Consider the following 13,448-nt stretch of genomic DNA (forward strand, 5'->3'; position numbering starts at 1 on the left):
TAAGGAGGTATAACAACAATGCAATATTCACAATGCTATGGTGATTATAAATATGCTGGTATAGTTATTAACACAAAATATAACAGGCTCTCCACAAGGGGACATAGGCAGAACATTTATTCAAATACCAGAAAGCTGAGTCCCCAGACCAGAAAGCCAAAGCCAGCACAGTAGCTATGGAGTTGACACATATAGTCAATGCAGTAAACACCCACATTCTCAAGCCCTCAAACAAAACAGGCTTCCCAAGGGAAAGATCCTTCTCTCCTTACACATGGTAAGTGGTCAGCCTTCATTCAGCTTGCTTCCAGCAGCTCCAGGTCCCTGCAGTTCCTGTCTCTGGCAGTCCTCAGGAGAAGTCCTCAGCAGAAGTTCTGATTGGCTCAAAGAAAAGAGGTTCACTCTGCCACCACCACCGCTTCCAGTCACTGTGCTGTCTCCATCCTGGCCCCTATGCAGCTCTGGCCCCTTCTTGCCTCACCCCTTCCTACTATGTCAGCAAGATCAAGTGGCATGGTATATATTCAAATCCCATTACCACTACATTCAGCCCCAAGATCTTTCATGTCCCTTACATGGCAAAAATACATTAACAATACATTTTATTACATAGGGTAATGAGAGTTTTAAGTGTACCTGGTATCAACAGAATTTTACAACAATGTAACAAGGATAGCATACAATAAATACATTAAACAATATTTTAGGGTGGGTCTTGAAGACAAGCTCCCCATCATTCCCCCCCTCCAAACAAATGGGATCCCAAAATCTTGGGGTAAGGGGTGAAGGTCTCTTCTTCTATCGCTACTTGCTGCTGAAATTGGACTTGGAGCTGTCCCTGTTCCAAGTGGTCTCATTTGAGAGGTCAGTTCTTTAGACAGCATTTGGAATGTGCTTGATGCCAGGTCCAGGGGTGACACATTACACAGTTGTGGACAGGGAGTGACATCCAGATTAAGCTATGAGGCATCTACAGGTGGACGGTACCAAGTCTGCAGAAACAAATCTAGCAAACAAGGTGAACAGACAAAAATCCAAGGGAAAAAAAAACAACAACAAGGAGACAATAATCAGAAACAAGGTAGATATGGCACCAGCTACTGGAGTCCATGAGCCCACTATTGTAGCCTCACTCACGGTAGAATATATGAGTTAAGGGTACAATTTTGTAATCATTTTCTCTTGAATAAACAATAGTTACAGTGTTATCCTTCACTTGTGCTAGAAAATACAAAAGTCATCACACTTCACCCCTGTGTAGTACATTCATTTAGTCAATCACAAAGTTTTAAGTCCTCAGTTCAATCACAAAGTACAAAAGTCAAAGTATTCCACCCTTGGGTAGTCTCAATTGGAGATTAGTTTCCAATCATAAACAAAGTACATTCATTTGGTTAGTCACAAAACACAAAGGCCATCCACTCCTAGGTCACAACTAGGTTACAATGTCATCACAGCATTCAATACCCAAGGAGAGATCTTTTCTTCATCTTGACCCAAGGCAAGTTCTCAGCATTTTCTATTCCTAGGAAGACACAACTTTAAAAAGATATAATAACAAACATACATGTTACCAGTGTCCTCATCAATTCACTCTCTGCCTGTGAAATCAACCTAGACCCAAAAACAAGGTCTGAGGAGTCAGTACAAATCATCAATACAGTCCCAGGTCCCCTAAAAACATCAGCAAGACTCTCCTTCTGGATTTCTGTAAACATACAACAAGAAAATCCTCTTTTAGGTCTTCTGAACCAATAGCAAGATCTCAGGACTTCTGCAGGAACAGCAACATCCTCCATCAGCAGACAAATCTGACAACATAATATCAAAACAGACCTTATGATCAATGTGTACATTTCTGGACAGTATACTACCAAGGTAAGTGAACTTATACATAACATTCAGTAACTCATCAATCATCCAATCTACAAATGTTTATCATGCACTTAGTATATGCTAGATACTGGACCAGGTACAATGACAGCAATGAAATAAATCTTGTCCCCAAGATAAAAAAATACATAAATAACAATTTGCAAAAAATAAAAGATTAATAGGATAAAAGGTATTATCTACTGAAAAATCAGCAAAGTCTGAATGTAGAAAATAGTATTTGAGCAGAGTTTTGATTTTCAGAAAACAAAAGATTTCAAAGAGGTAGAGATCAGGAAACAGTGCATTTTCAATATGAAAAATAGTCAATGCAAAGGTACAAAGATGAGATATGCAACTTATAGCCTTGTTTTCCTGGAAAGTAAAGTAACATGTCTATGGTCATATAATTGTTCAAGTTTATTCCAATTATTTGTCCTAAAATATAGAGCAATAAAGTATTTATCATAATAGAGCCATAAACCTGAGAGAATTTGACAAAATATTTATTCATTGCTTATAAAAACAGATTTTCTTAATAACACACCCCAAAATACTAAAAGATCAGAAATTTGGTCTTTTAAGATTTGGCAATGAATAAGGAATGGAATTAGTGTTCATACCACTTCATAAAAATGTAAAAAAAAATTATAACTAAATCCACAGGTCTTTCAAATGAATGGAGTCAAGTGGAAGAACTGAATTATGATTCAAAAGTAATTTTGGAAGTTATATTAAAGGATTGCTTTTTAAATATTTAGTGTTTTTTTTCCCACAATTACATGTAAAGAGAATTTTTAACATTAATTTTAAAATCTTTGAGTACCAAATTTTCTCTCCTTCTACCTATGGCAACCCCTAAGTGAGAAGGGAAGTAAATTGATATGGGTTATACATGGGTAGTCATTCAAAACATATTTCCATATTCATCATGTTGTGAAAGAAAACATACAAAAAATCTAAGAAAAATGAAGAAAAAATATACTTCATTCTGTTTTCAGTTATTTCTCTGGGGATGGATGGCATTTTTCCTCATAAGTACTTCACAGTTGTCTTGGATCATTGTATTGCTGAAAATAGCTAAGTCAGTCACAGCTAATCATTTTACAGTACTGCTGTGCCTCTGTACACAGTACTTTTCACTTTGCATCAGCTCATGTAAGTTTTTCCAGGTTTCTCTGGGGAGAATCCTACTCATCATTTATTATAGAATGATAGTATTCCATCACAATCACATAATGCAATTTGTTCAGTTATTCCCCAATTGATGGGCATATCTTCAATTTTCAGTTCTTTTCCAGCAGAAAATAGCTACTCTACATATGTTTTGACATAGAGATTATTTTTCCTTTTGAAATCTCTTTTTTTGGATATAGAACTAGAAGTGGTACAGATAGGTCAAAGAGTATTGTGTTTTTATAACACTTTGGACATATTGCTTGAGAGAATGGTTGAATCAATTCACAAACTATTTCACAATGAATTAATGTCTCATTTTCCCCACATCCCATTCGATATTTGTCATTTTCTTTTTCTGTCCTATTAGCAATCCAATAGGTGTGAGGTAGTACCTCAGAAATTCACATTTTTCCAATCAATAGTGGTTTAGAACATTTTTTTCATATGTCAAGGCTTATTGAATAAGTTCTGTAGGTATTTGGGGAAGACCAGTTTGGAAAATGCAAGTAAATCAAGTCCATTCCCCGTTTCTTTGAGCTGGAGCTATGTGGATTTTTTAAAGACTCTTACGTTCACAGGGACATAAATTTAGAGTTGGTAAAGCCCTTAGAGATTATATAGTTGAACCTTATAATTTTATAGGTTAGAAATTTGGACAATAGAATGTATATATGTATATTGAAATATCTAAATAAATATATAGTTATATATATATGTATAAAGATAGATATATCCATATCATATACATATATCAATGTATGTATATATGTATGTATCTATCAATTAGGTGAGCAGAGCACATCACCAACAATGAAATGATATACTTACTTTTTCATCTCCATGAGAATGTCAAAACACATGTGTGAGAGAGGTCCTTGACTCTAAGAGAACAAGGAGGCCATTGTAATCCAATTTCTATAGCCAACCACAATTGTCTGAGAGTTAGGGAAAAGATTTAGGATCATAAGCCTAAAACTAGAAGTGACCTTAAAAGTCATTTAGTACAATTACCTCCTTAACAGATGAAACATAGTGAGGTTAAAAGTGATTTAATAAGATCACAAAGATCAATGTAACAAGCAGAATTTGAATTGAAGTCCTGTTGCCCCCAATGAGTGATTTTCCTACTATACCACCTGTGGCCTTCTTATTGTGTTTATTGATTCTTTATTATAAAAGCAAATATCATGCTAGAGGAAAATCCCCCCTTAAAATCTCTTCTCCAATCAGTTAAATGTCTTCCATGAATATGTTAAGAACATATACATGATTCCTAGATATATGCAAACTTAGAAAACTTTATTCAATTGGGCAGATGGATGATAGCAGACTGGTTTTCATTCAGAAAAACAATCAATTATCATAATGTGCTCCCATACTGAAAATCACATTTTTAATACCAGTAGTCCATTAGTGATATTATATAGTCTGAATATTGAGTAATTATAGTGGTAGCTGCTTGAGACTAGTTAGTGTGCCAGAGTGAAAGATTAAAAATTACAATTAACTTAAAAGGCATTGGAGAGGTGACCAACGATGAAAGCTGAAAAAAAATCCAGATTTGCTGCTCACTTGTTGGAGACCCCAGTGGAAAAAATGGAAGGGAGGATCTAGAAGTAACAATTTCCTGCATTTCATTTCTTTCCTCTATTTCACACACTATGGTGCCAATTAAGGAGCTTTTTAAAAATTTAACCTATCAGAATGTAAAAATCAGCTTTGGAAAAGTAAAGAACACTCAGATTTTACCATGAGCTAAAAGGAGTGTATATTTTTTAGCCCAAGAAAAATACAGCTTACCAATCACTTGGGCATAACAGTAGTTGCTCCTAAAGAGGAAGCAGGGACTTTTATGCTATCACTAGCCCCTCAAAACCCAAAATACTGTAATTAGTGTGGGTGGCAGTGTTGTGTAACTTCTGCCTCTCGTGTTCTTGCTCACTTAGCATTAGGAGGGAAACTTACAAATAGAAGAATATAATTAAATTGCTGTTTTTTTAAATTATCTCAAAACCATCCATTTTAATTTTTGAATTTCCCCCATTGTCACAAAATTCAGCATCCCGAATAAGAAACTGTGCATTGGCAAACAGAAATAGAAGGAAACCATGTTATCCTGTGCAAAGAAACAATTAGCATCAATCAACTGTGAGCTTTAAAATCTTTACAATTAAAAGGTCTACGAAGCTTTTAACAGTTAGTTTCCATATGTGCTTGATTGACATTTTCCATGAATTTAATATCTAATTTGAAGCAACATTGAAGTTATGCAAAAGTTTGTGACTTCTTTGGGGAAAACCAAAACAAAACAAAAACAAACAAAAAAAGCCACCAGCAGGGTTTGTGTGGGTTTATATTGGAAATGATTCTTTGGTCTTTGAAGTCATTAAACTCATTCCCAATAGTATGGGACAGGAGATGTCACTAGTAATAAATCCATACACAACAGGCTTAAGTATAGAAGATAAGCTTTTATGGGGTGTCTGTAAAGCTATTTGTTCTGACTTTCAGATTTTACTAAGTCATTTATCATCTTGTCCTGATAGACAGTATTAAGTCAGCCATAGCGAATGTTCACTTACCAAGGATTTCTTTCAAAATTTAAATCATCTCAATAGCCTACTATTGCAGTTTCAGAACGTATCTGGTCTCCATTTGTTTCCATACAATTGTTTTTTCTTTTCTTTTTTTGGGTCCAGCCCAAGTTTCTCTGCTTAAAAAAACCCCTACAACTCAATCTAGTCACACCTGTCTCTATTCAGTGAAACCCAATAAGTGAACTTCATAGGTAACTAGAATTTATTTGAGAGAAATGGAAATTTAAAGTAGGAAGGAGTTGAAGAAAAAGAAATGGAAGAGGTCCTGATGGTCACAAATTATGGTACCATAGTATCCCTTAAGTTATAATTCCACATTTAAACCCAGGCAATATATTTAAACCCAAGCAAATAATTGCTTATAGTGCTTGGAATAGCTTTTGTATATAATATTAGGCTTAAATCCTTTAGTTATTTCTTTTAAAAAATATTTACATTTATTTTTAGTTAACAACATTCATTTCCACAAGTTTTTGAGTTACAAATTTTCTCCCCCTCTTTCCTCTACTCACCACTGTGAAATAGCGATCCCACTGAATATCCCCTCCCCTAATCTGCTCTCTCCTATTTCCTTCCCCATTCACCTCCAACTTTACCATAGAGTAAGATGGATCTCCATTCCCCAGTGCCTGTATATCTTATTTCCTAGTTGCATGTAAATACTACTGCTACTGCTACTACTACTACTACTACTACTACTACTATTACATTTTAAACATTTGATTTTAAAACTTTGAATCCCAGATTCTTTCCCTTCTTCCCTCATCACCCACCCTTACAGGGAAGATAAGCAATTCAAATTCAATATAGGTTGTACACGTGCAGTTACACAAAACATTTCCATAGTGGATATATTGTGAAAGACTGACTATATTTCCCTCCATCCTATCCCACCTCCCACTTGTTCTATTTTCTACTTTGACCTTATCCCTTTTCAAAAGTGTGTGCTTCTAACTACCCTCTGCCCCCAATGTGCCCTCCCTTTTCTCACCCCCCCCCTTATCCCATTTCCCCCTGTTTTCCTGTAGGGAAAGATCCCCAATTTAGTGTGTATATTATTCCCTCCTTAAGCCAAATTCAATGGGAGTAAAGATGACCCATTCTCTTTTGCATTCCTGTTCTTGCCCTCCATTGTAACAGTTTTCCCTTGCCTCTTTTATATGAGATAATTTGCCCTATTATGTCTCTCTATCCTATCCTCTCTCATTATATTACTCACTCACCTCTCAATTTTATTTTTTAAATATTATCCCTTCCTATTCAATTGATCCTGTACCATTTATGTATACCTGTATCTATATATACAAACACGCACATATGTATTGATATGCACATATTCCATCCTATATAGATATATGTGTATGGACACACACAAACATTTATATTCCCTTCAGCTATCCTCATACTGAAAAACATTTCATAAGTTACAGGTATTGTTTTTCCATGTAGGAATGTAAATAGTTCAAATTTGATAAGTTCCTTATGATTTCTCTTCCCTGTTTACCATCTCATGCTTCTCTTGCTTCTTGTATTTGAATGTCAAATTTTCTATTCAACTCTGTTTTTTTTTTCACCAAGAATGCTTGAAAGTCCTCTATTTCATTGAATGACCATATTTTCCCCTGAAACATTATACTCAGTTTTGCTGGGTAGGTGATTCTTAGTTTTAACCTAGCTCCTTTGCCCTCCAGAATATCATATTCAAAGACCTTCGATCCATTAAGGGAGAAGCTGCTAGATCTTGTGTTATCCTGATTGTGTTTCCACAATATTCAACTTGTTTCATCTTGGCTGCTTATAATAGATTATCTTTGATCTGGGAAGTCCAGAATCTGGCTATATGTAAGGGTTATGGGAATTAAAGATCTTCCATGACCCATTGGACTTGCTGATGTAGCAGGAAGGGGTGGGGCAAGAGGAAGAGGAAGCCAAGCTAGAGTACCTGCAGTGACTGGTGGTGGTGGCGACAGTGGCAGGAGCAGCAACAGAGGCAGTGGCAGCAGCAGTGGTAGCAGTAGTGCCGAGGTGGAGGTGGAGGCATGAACCCCTTTTTGAGCCAGCCAGAATTTCTGGTAAGGACTCCTGCTGAGTAGTGCCAGGGGCCGGAGCTGCTAGGAGCATGCTTTTTGGACACTAAGTAGTTGCTGTGAGTGAGCTACCTTTGCCTGAGGTAGCCTGTTCTGTTTAAAGGCTTGAGAATGTAGGTGCTTTCTACTTTATCTACCTGTGCCAATTTCATAACTATTCTGATGGCTTTGACATCAGCATATTTTTAATTGCCATAGGCATTGTGAATACTACATTGCTGATATATTATAATATTCCTAGGAATTATCTTTTTGGGATCTTTTTGAAGAGGTGATTGGTTAATTCTTTCAATTTCTATTCACCCTCTGGTTCTAAAATATCAGGGCAATTTTTCTTGAGAATTTCTTGAAGGATGATTTCTTTTTTTTATATTGATGGTTGCTAGAGGTTTATTTCTTCTTTTTCTTTTTTAATGCTTTATTAACTTCTGATTTACACCATTCATTTCCACCAGATTTTGAGTTGCAAAATTTCTCCCTGTTTTTCCCCTACCCACTGCCCCAAAATAGCAGTTCCACAGGATATCCCCTCCTCCAAACTGATCTCTCCCATATTTTATCCCATACCCATTTCGACTTTTTCAGTGGATCTCTATGCCCCAGTGCCTGTATATCTTATTTTCTAATTACATGTAAAATAGTATTAATAATATTATATACATATATATTTGAGTATTTGATTTTAAAACTTTGAATTCCAGATTCATTCCCTTCCTCCTTTGTCTCCCACCCTTACTGGGAAGATAAGCAATTCAATATAGGTTGTACATGTGTGGCTAATGAAAAACAGTAACATAATAGATATATTGCAAAAGACTGACTATTTCCCTCCCACTTGTTCCATTATCTACTTTGATCCCGTCCCATTTCAAAAGTGGGTGCTAAACTCCAATTGCCCTCTCCTCCCCCTTCCAAAAAGAAAAAAAAAACAACCTAAAAATAAATTATTTAATTTTAAAAAAGATCTCTGGAAATTCTGTATACCTGTGGTCAGAATAAAAGGTCCTTAATAGGAAAATATTATGCCACTCTAACTTTTACACATCAATGAGGGCTTAGATGCAAGTTTGTTGACCAGACACTAAGTTAGGCAAAACAAAGGGAGATGGACTTCTGGAACAAAATGAAGAATTTCACAGCATCAGCTCTTTCAATCAATTACTTTGTTCTAGCTATTTCATATAGGTTTTTATTTTTTTGCAAATTCTAAATTCTTTGGAATTGCATTTTTCCCCCTTAATAGATAGCAGAGTTGGCTTAGAATTCTTGCTTTCTTTTCTTTGACTCACCAATCTATACTGCTTCTATTATACTATCATGTGGAATGTGGATTTTATTCATAATATAGAAACATAAAAATCAGAGAGATGATTGCAAACTCTTATTTTAGTATGTATATATATATATATAATATAGTACAGTTTTGTGTGTGTGTTTTTACCATTGAAACACTTAGTATGAATGATTTCTCACTACCCACCACACCACCTGCACAAAACAACAGATGCAGCTGTCTAATGACAAAAGAAGCCATGCATATCTGGACTAGATCTGATTTTCATGGCATTGTTGATGACTGGGTCCATTTACAGGAAGCTTGCTTAAATAAATATGCTTCCAGCTTTGATTTCACATTACATCATTTCCAATTGCCAGCACCCAATGTTTTTGTGTCTCTTGAACTTTATTTCCTGTTTTCTTCTGTTTTCACAACTCTTTAACCAAAAGCTTTAGAGTCTCTAAGGAATCCACTGGGATATTGCAAGCTTATAGGCTTACATCTAGTGGGGTTTTATGATGCTTGCCTTGTTGTCGACATGATTGTTTGCCTTCTTTTCGCAGTGATAAAAGTAGTTTAGCTGACAGATGGGTGGTAAGGCAACTTGCCAAATGTTAAAAATGGTACTTTGAATTTTACAGCTTTAAAAATCTCTAAGCAGGACCCAGTTTAAAGCTTTGATGTGGTAGCCTTCTCCTGAAACTCTGCCACTGCAAACAGGAGGCAGCCACTGAAGTGTCATTTGTTCAACGAAACTTTTCCCCCAACTTAAAAGAATTGTACATAACATGTAAAGTATTTCATTATGATTCAAGCTAGATGTTAATCATCTTATTAAAAATTAACATGGGCTTATATGAATCACCCTCTGCTTGAGTTATCTTGGGATGGTTGTCATGATCAAGGACAATTTCCTTGGCAAATTTATTATATACAAGTCATTTAAATGCCTTAGTGCTCAGAGTTCTCTGCCTCATTTGGGGAATTCTTGGTGTGAGCTTTACAGCATCCAAGAAGCAGGTTAGGAGTAGAACAGATTTCCTGTCATGCTGATGTTAATGGAAAGCCTGCAGAGCTATGCAGTTTCCTGGTCATGATTAAGAACCCTTTCTATATCTTCCAATGGGAAAAGATGCACAGTCATCAGGAAAACTGAATCTCTGCTTGGCCTTTTCTCCACTAAAGCTGGATTAGTTAGTGACTTCTCTCAAAATACACATCTATCATTAGAAAAAAAAAACCTACTGATTTGGGGAAAAAAAGTACTATGAAGTACAAATAGTTGACATTTGCTGCCTTATTGGGAGATGAATTTAGTCAATGCTACGACTTCCATACCTTTACCTTTATTTGCATGGATACTACTCTCATTCATGCCTTTATTTACCTCTTAGTTGGAATGGCAAAAGCTTCTTTATTGGTCCCCCTACTTTTAATCTCTTTCCTCTCAATTTCAACCTCCTCAAACTTCCACAGTAATCTTTCCTAAAAGTATAGGTTTGAAAGTTATGTGATTCTGGGTCCAGAGTCCAGATCAAATCAGATCTCAAGCACTTAGTAGTTGTATCACCTTGGACATGTCACTTAGCCTCTGTCTGCCTCACTTTTTTAAATTATAAAATAGAGACAAAAATAACACCCACTTCACAGGTTTATTGTGAGGATCAAATAATATCTGTAGAGGTCTTAATATAGTGCTTTGCACACAGTAAGAACTTAATAAATGCTTGTTCCCTTCCTCTCCTCCTCTTTGAAAACTATCAGTTTTTGGGCTGGCCAGGTGACGCAGTGAATAGAGCACCAGCCCTGGAGTCCAGAGGATCTGAGTTCAAATGCAGCCTCAGATGCTTGACACACTTATCAGTCATGTGACTTTGGGCAAGTCACAACCCCAATTGCCCTCCCAAAAGCAAAAAAATAAAAAAAAACCTCTCAGTTTTCCTATCACTTTTACAATATAATACAAAGTTTTCTGGTATGCAAACCCCTCAGCAATATGGTTCTAGTCTTTTGTAACAGGCTTATTTCACATTCCACAACCCTCTCCCCTCATATGCTTGGCATTTCACCCAAATTGACCTACTAGCCATTATCCCCAACTCCTGTATCTTTGTGCATATTGTTCTGATACCGGAAATGCAATGTTGTACTTGCATCTCATAGAATCCCTAGATTTCTTTTTTCACAATTGGAGGAACTACTGGTAAGACACTATTCTTGGATAACAGAACTCAGTGAAGGTGAAAGGGGGCAAGAAAGCTGGAAAGGAATAGGCCAGGATAGAAAAGGCTTTGAATGTCCATAGAGTATAGTATATTTGGTCATAGAATTAATTAGGAATCATTGGAACTCAATGAGATGTTTTTATGTCACAGTCAGATTAATGCTTTAGAAAAATGAGCTTGGCAGCTCAATGGAAGATCAGTTAGAGTGGAGAGAGCCTTGAGAATGAGAGACCAATGAGAAATCTGTTGCAATAGTCCAGAAGGGAGTTGATAAGGATCTGTACTAGAGTGGTGATTATGTGCGTAGAAAGAGACATATATAGCAGTTGCTGTGAAGGTAGAAATCATAATATTTGGCAATCTTTTGGATTAAATGTGTGGGTCAGGGAGAAGGGGAAGCTGAGAATAACTGAGAGGATGGTGGTGCTCTCAACACCAATAAGATATTTCAGAGGGAGATAGTTTGAGGGGGAGAGATTACGAGTTCTGTTTGGGAGATGGTGAATTTGAGACGCTTAAGGACAAATGGCAGGGGATGTCTAATAAGCAATTGACAAGAAATCTTTCATGATTTCCCTAGTTGTTAGAGCTCTCTGTCAACCGAAATTACTTGAAATTTACTTATCTGTATATATGTTCCTAAGTAGAATGTAAGCTTTTTGTGGACAGGATCTATTTTTTCATTTTGGTTTTTATATCCCTAGCACCTGGAAGAGTGCCCCTTGCTAATAGGAGGAATTGACAAATTTTGGTTGAATTTCATTACATCTGGGAGAAGGGTTCATGGTTGGAATCCAGAAACCATGGAGAGAGACATAGGGTAGATTGAACAATGAACTGAGGAAGCAAAACCTCTCCAAAATTTGAGTTGTTATTCCCCATTCTGATATTTTATGGAGCTCCTGTGTATTCAAATTCTATGCCAGTGACTCTTAGATATTGACTTCTTTGTCTATGGATTTTCTTGTGTATGAAATTTATACTGAATTTGATTATTTTATCCTTTAAATATCTCCTACTTATGATACTCAGTTGTGCCTAACTTTGATCTCCTATGATGGTGAATGATGAGATCAACTCCTAGACAAGAAAAGGGAAAGAGCAGATTTGGGTTGTGAATTTTAACTCTGACACCTTAACAGGGATTTATTTTTGTTAGATGGCATATTAATAATAAAAGCATTTCCAAATCAGAAGAGGAAAGCAATAGACTTCCATATTCATTTGCCAAATATGAAACCAAGCACACATTTCATTTTAGGTATCTGTGGAGGGATCTGCTCCAACGGTGCATTCAGATCTTAAATGGACTGCCTAAGAACGATGATCTATTACTGGTAGAGCCTATCACCCTGGTCCTATAAATGGAGAGTATATAATTTGCCTTATCACAATCTATGCCACATCACTTACCAGATTCTGAGAATTCCTTTCTTATGTCTTCAGAAAATGGGATGTTGAAGGGGAGTTTAAAATGCCTCAGATATATTTTGAAAGAGGTAGTGGAAGGGGAGAATCATTCACACTCCATTAAAGAGCATGGAGCTCTGGATCTATACCATTGTATTTGATTATTGTTGCCAGGAAGATTAACAGGGGTCATGCAGAAGAGAGAGTTTAGGGGCTTTAGAGACTTTAGTCAATCAGTAGGGCTTCAAACTCAAACTTTATCTAACACAGGAAGATTGTTTGTTAATCTAGCATAACTGCATTAGATGAAATTTGCTAAGCTGATTCTGATCAGGAGTCTTGCATTCCTCCCCTAAATGAAGCTGACTAAAATGGTTATAGGGAACAAAAAAATTCTAGGTGCATAGTTGGTTAATTGGTGTTCAAACATGGAATCACTTCTATCAGCTGGGATAAATATACCAATCCACACAATCCACCCCCATGACTCACTGATGCACCATTAGTGGAGTTATAAATTGAACTATTTTAGAATACAACTTGGAATTATGCAAGAAAATTAATTAAACTCTAAATATTCTTTTAACTACCCTTGGGCATATACACAAAGGATGTCGGAGACAGAAACAAAAAGATTGAATATTTATAAATATATTCATAGACGTATGCACCTTTTGTAGTAGCAAAAAAGTGGAAACTGTGAGGGCTTAATGATTGGAGAACACCAAAAATATTTTGGCAAATGAATGAAATGAAGTATTATTGTACAATAAGAAATGATAAATGTGAAAGATTACAT

Source organism: Petaurus breviceps, unplaced genomic scaffold (genome assembly GCF_028583685.1).
Source record: "Petaurus breviceps papuanus isolate PSGF00001 unplaced genomic scaffold, PetGlider_PUasm1.0 38, whole genome shotgun sequence".
Classification (NCBI taxonomy): Eukaryota; Metazoa; Chordata; class Mammalia; order Diprotodontia; family Petauridae; genus Petaurus; species Petaurus breviceps.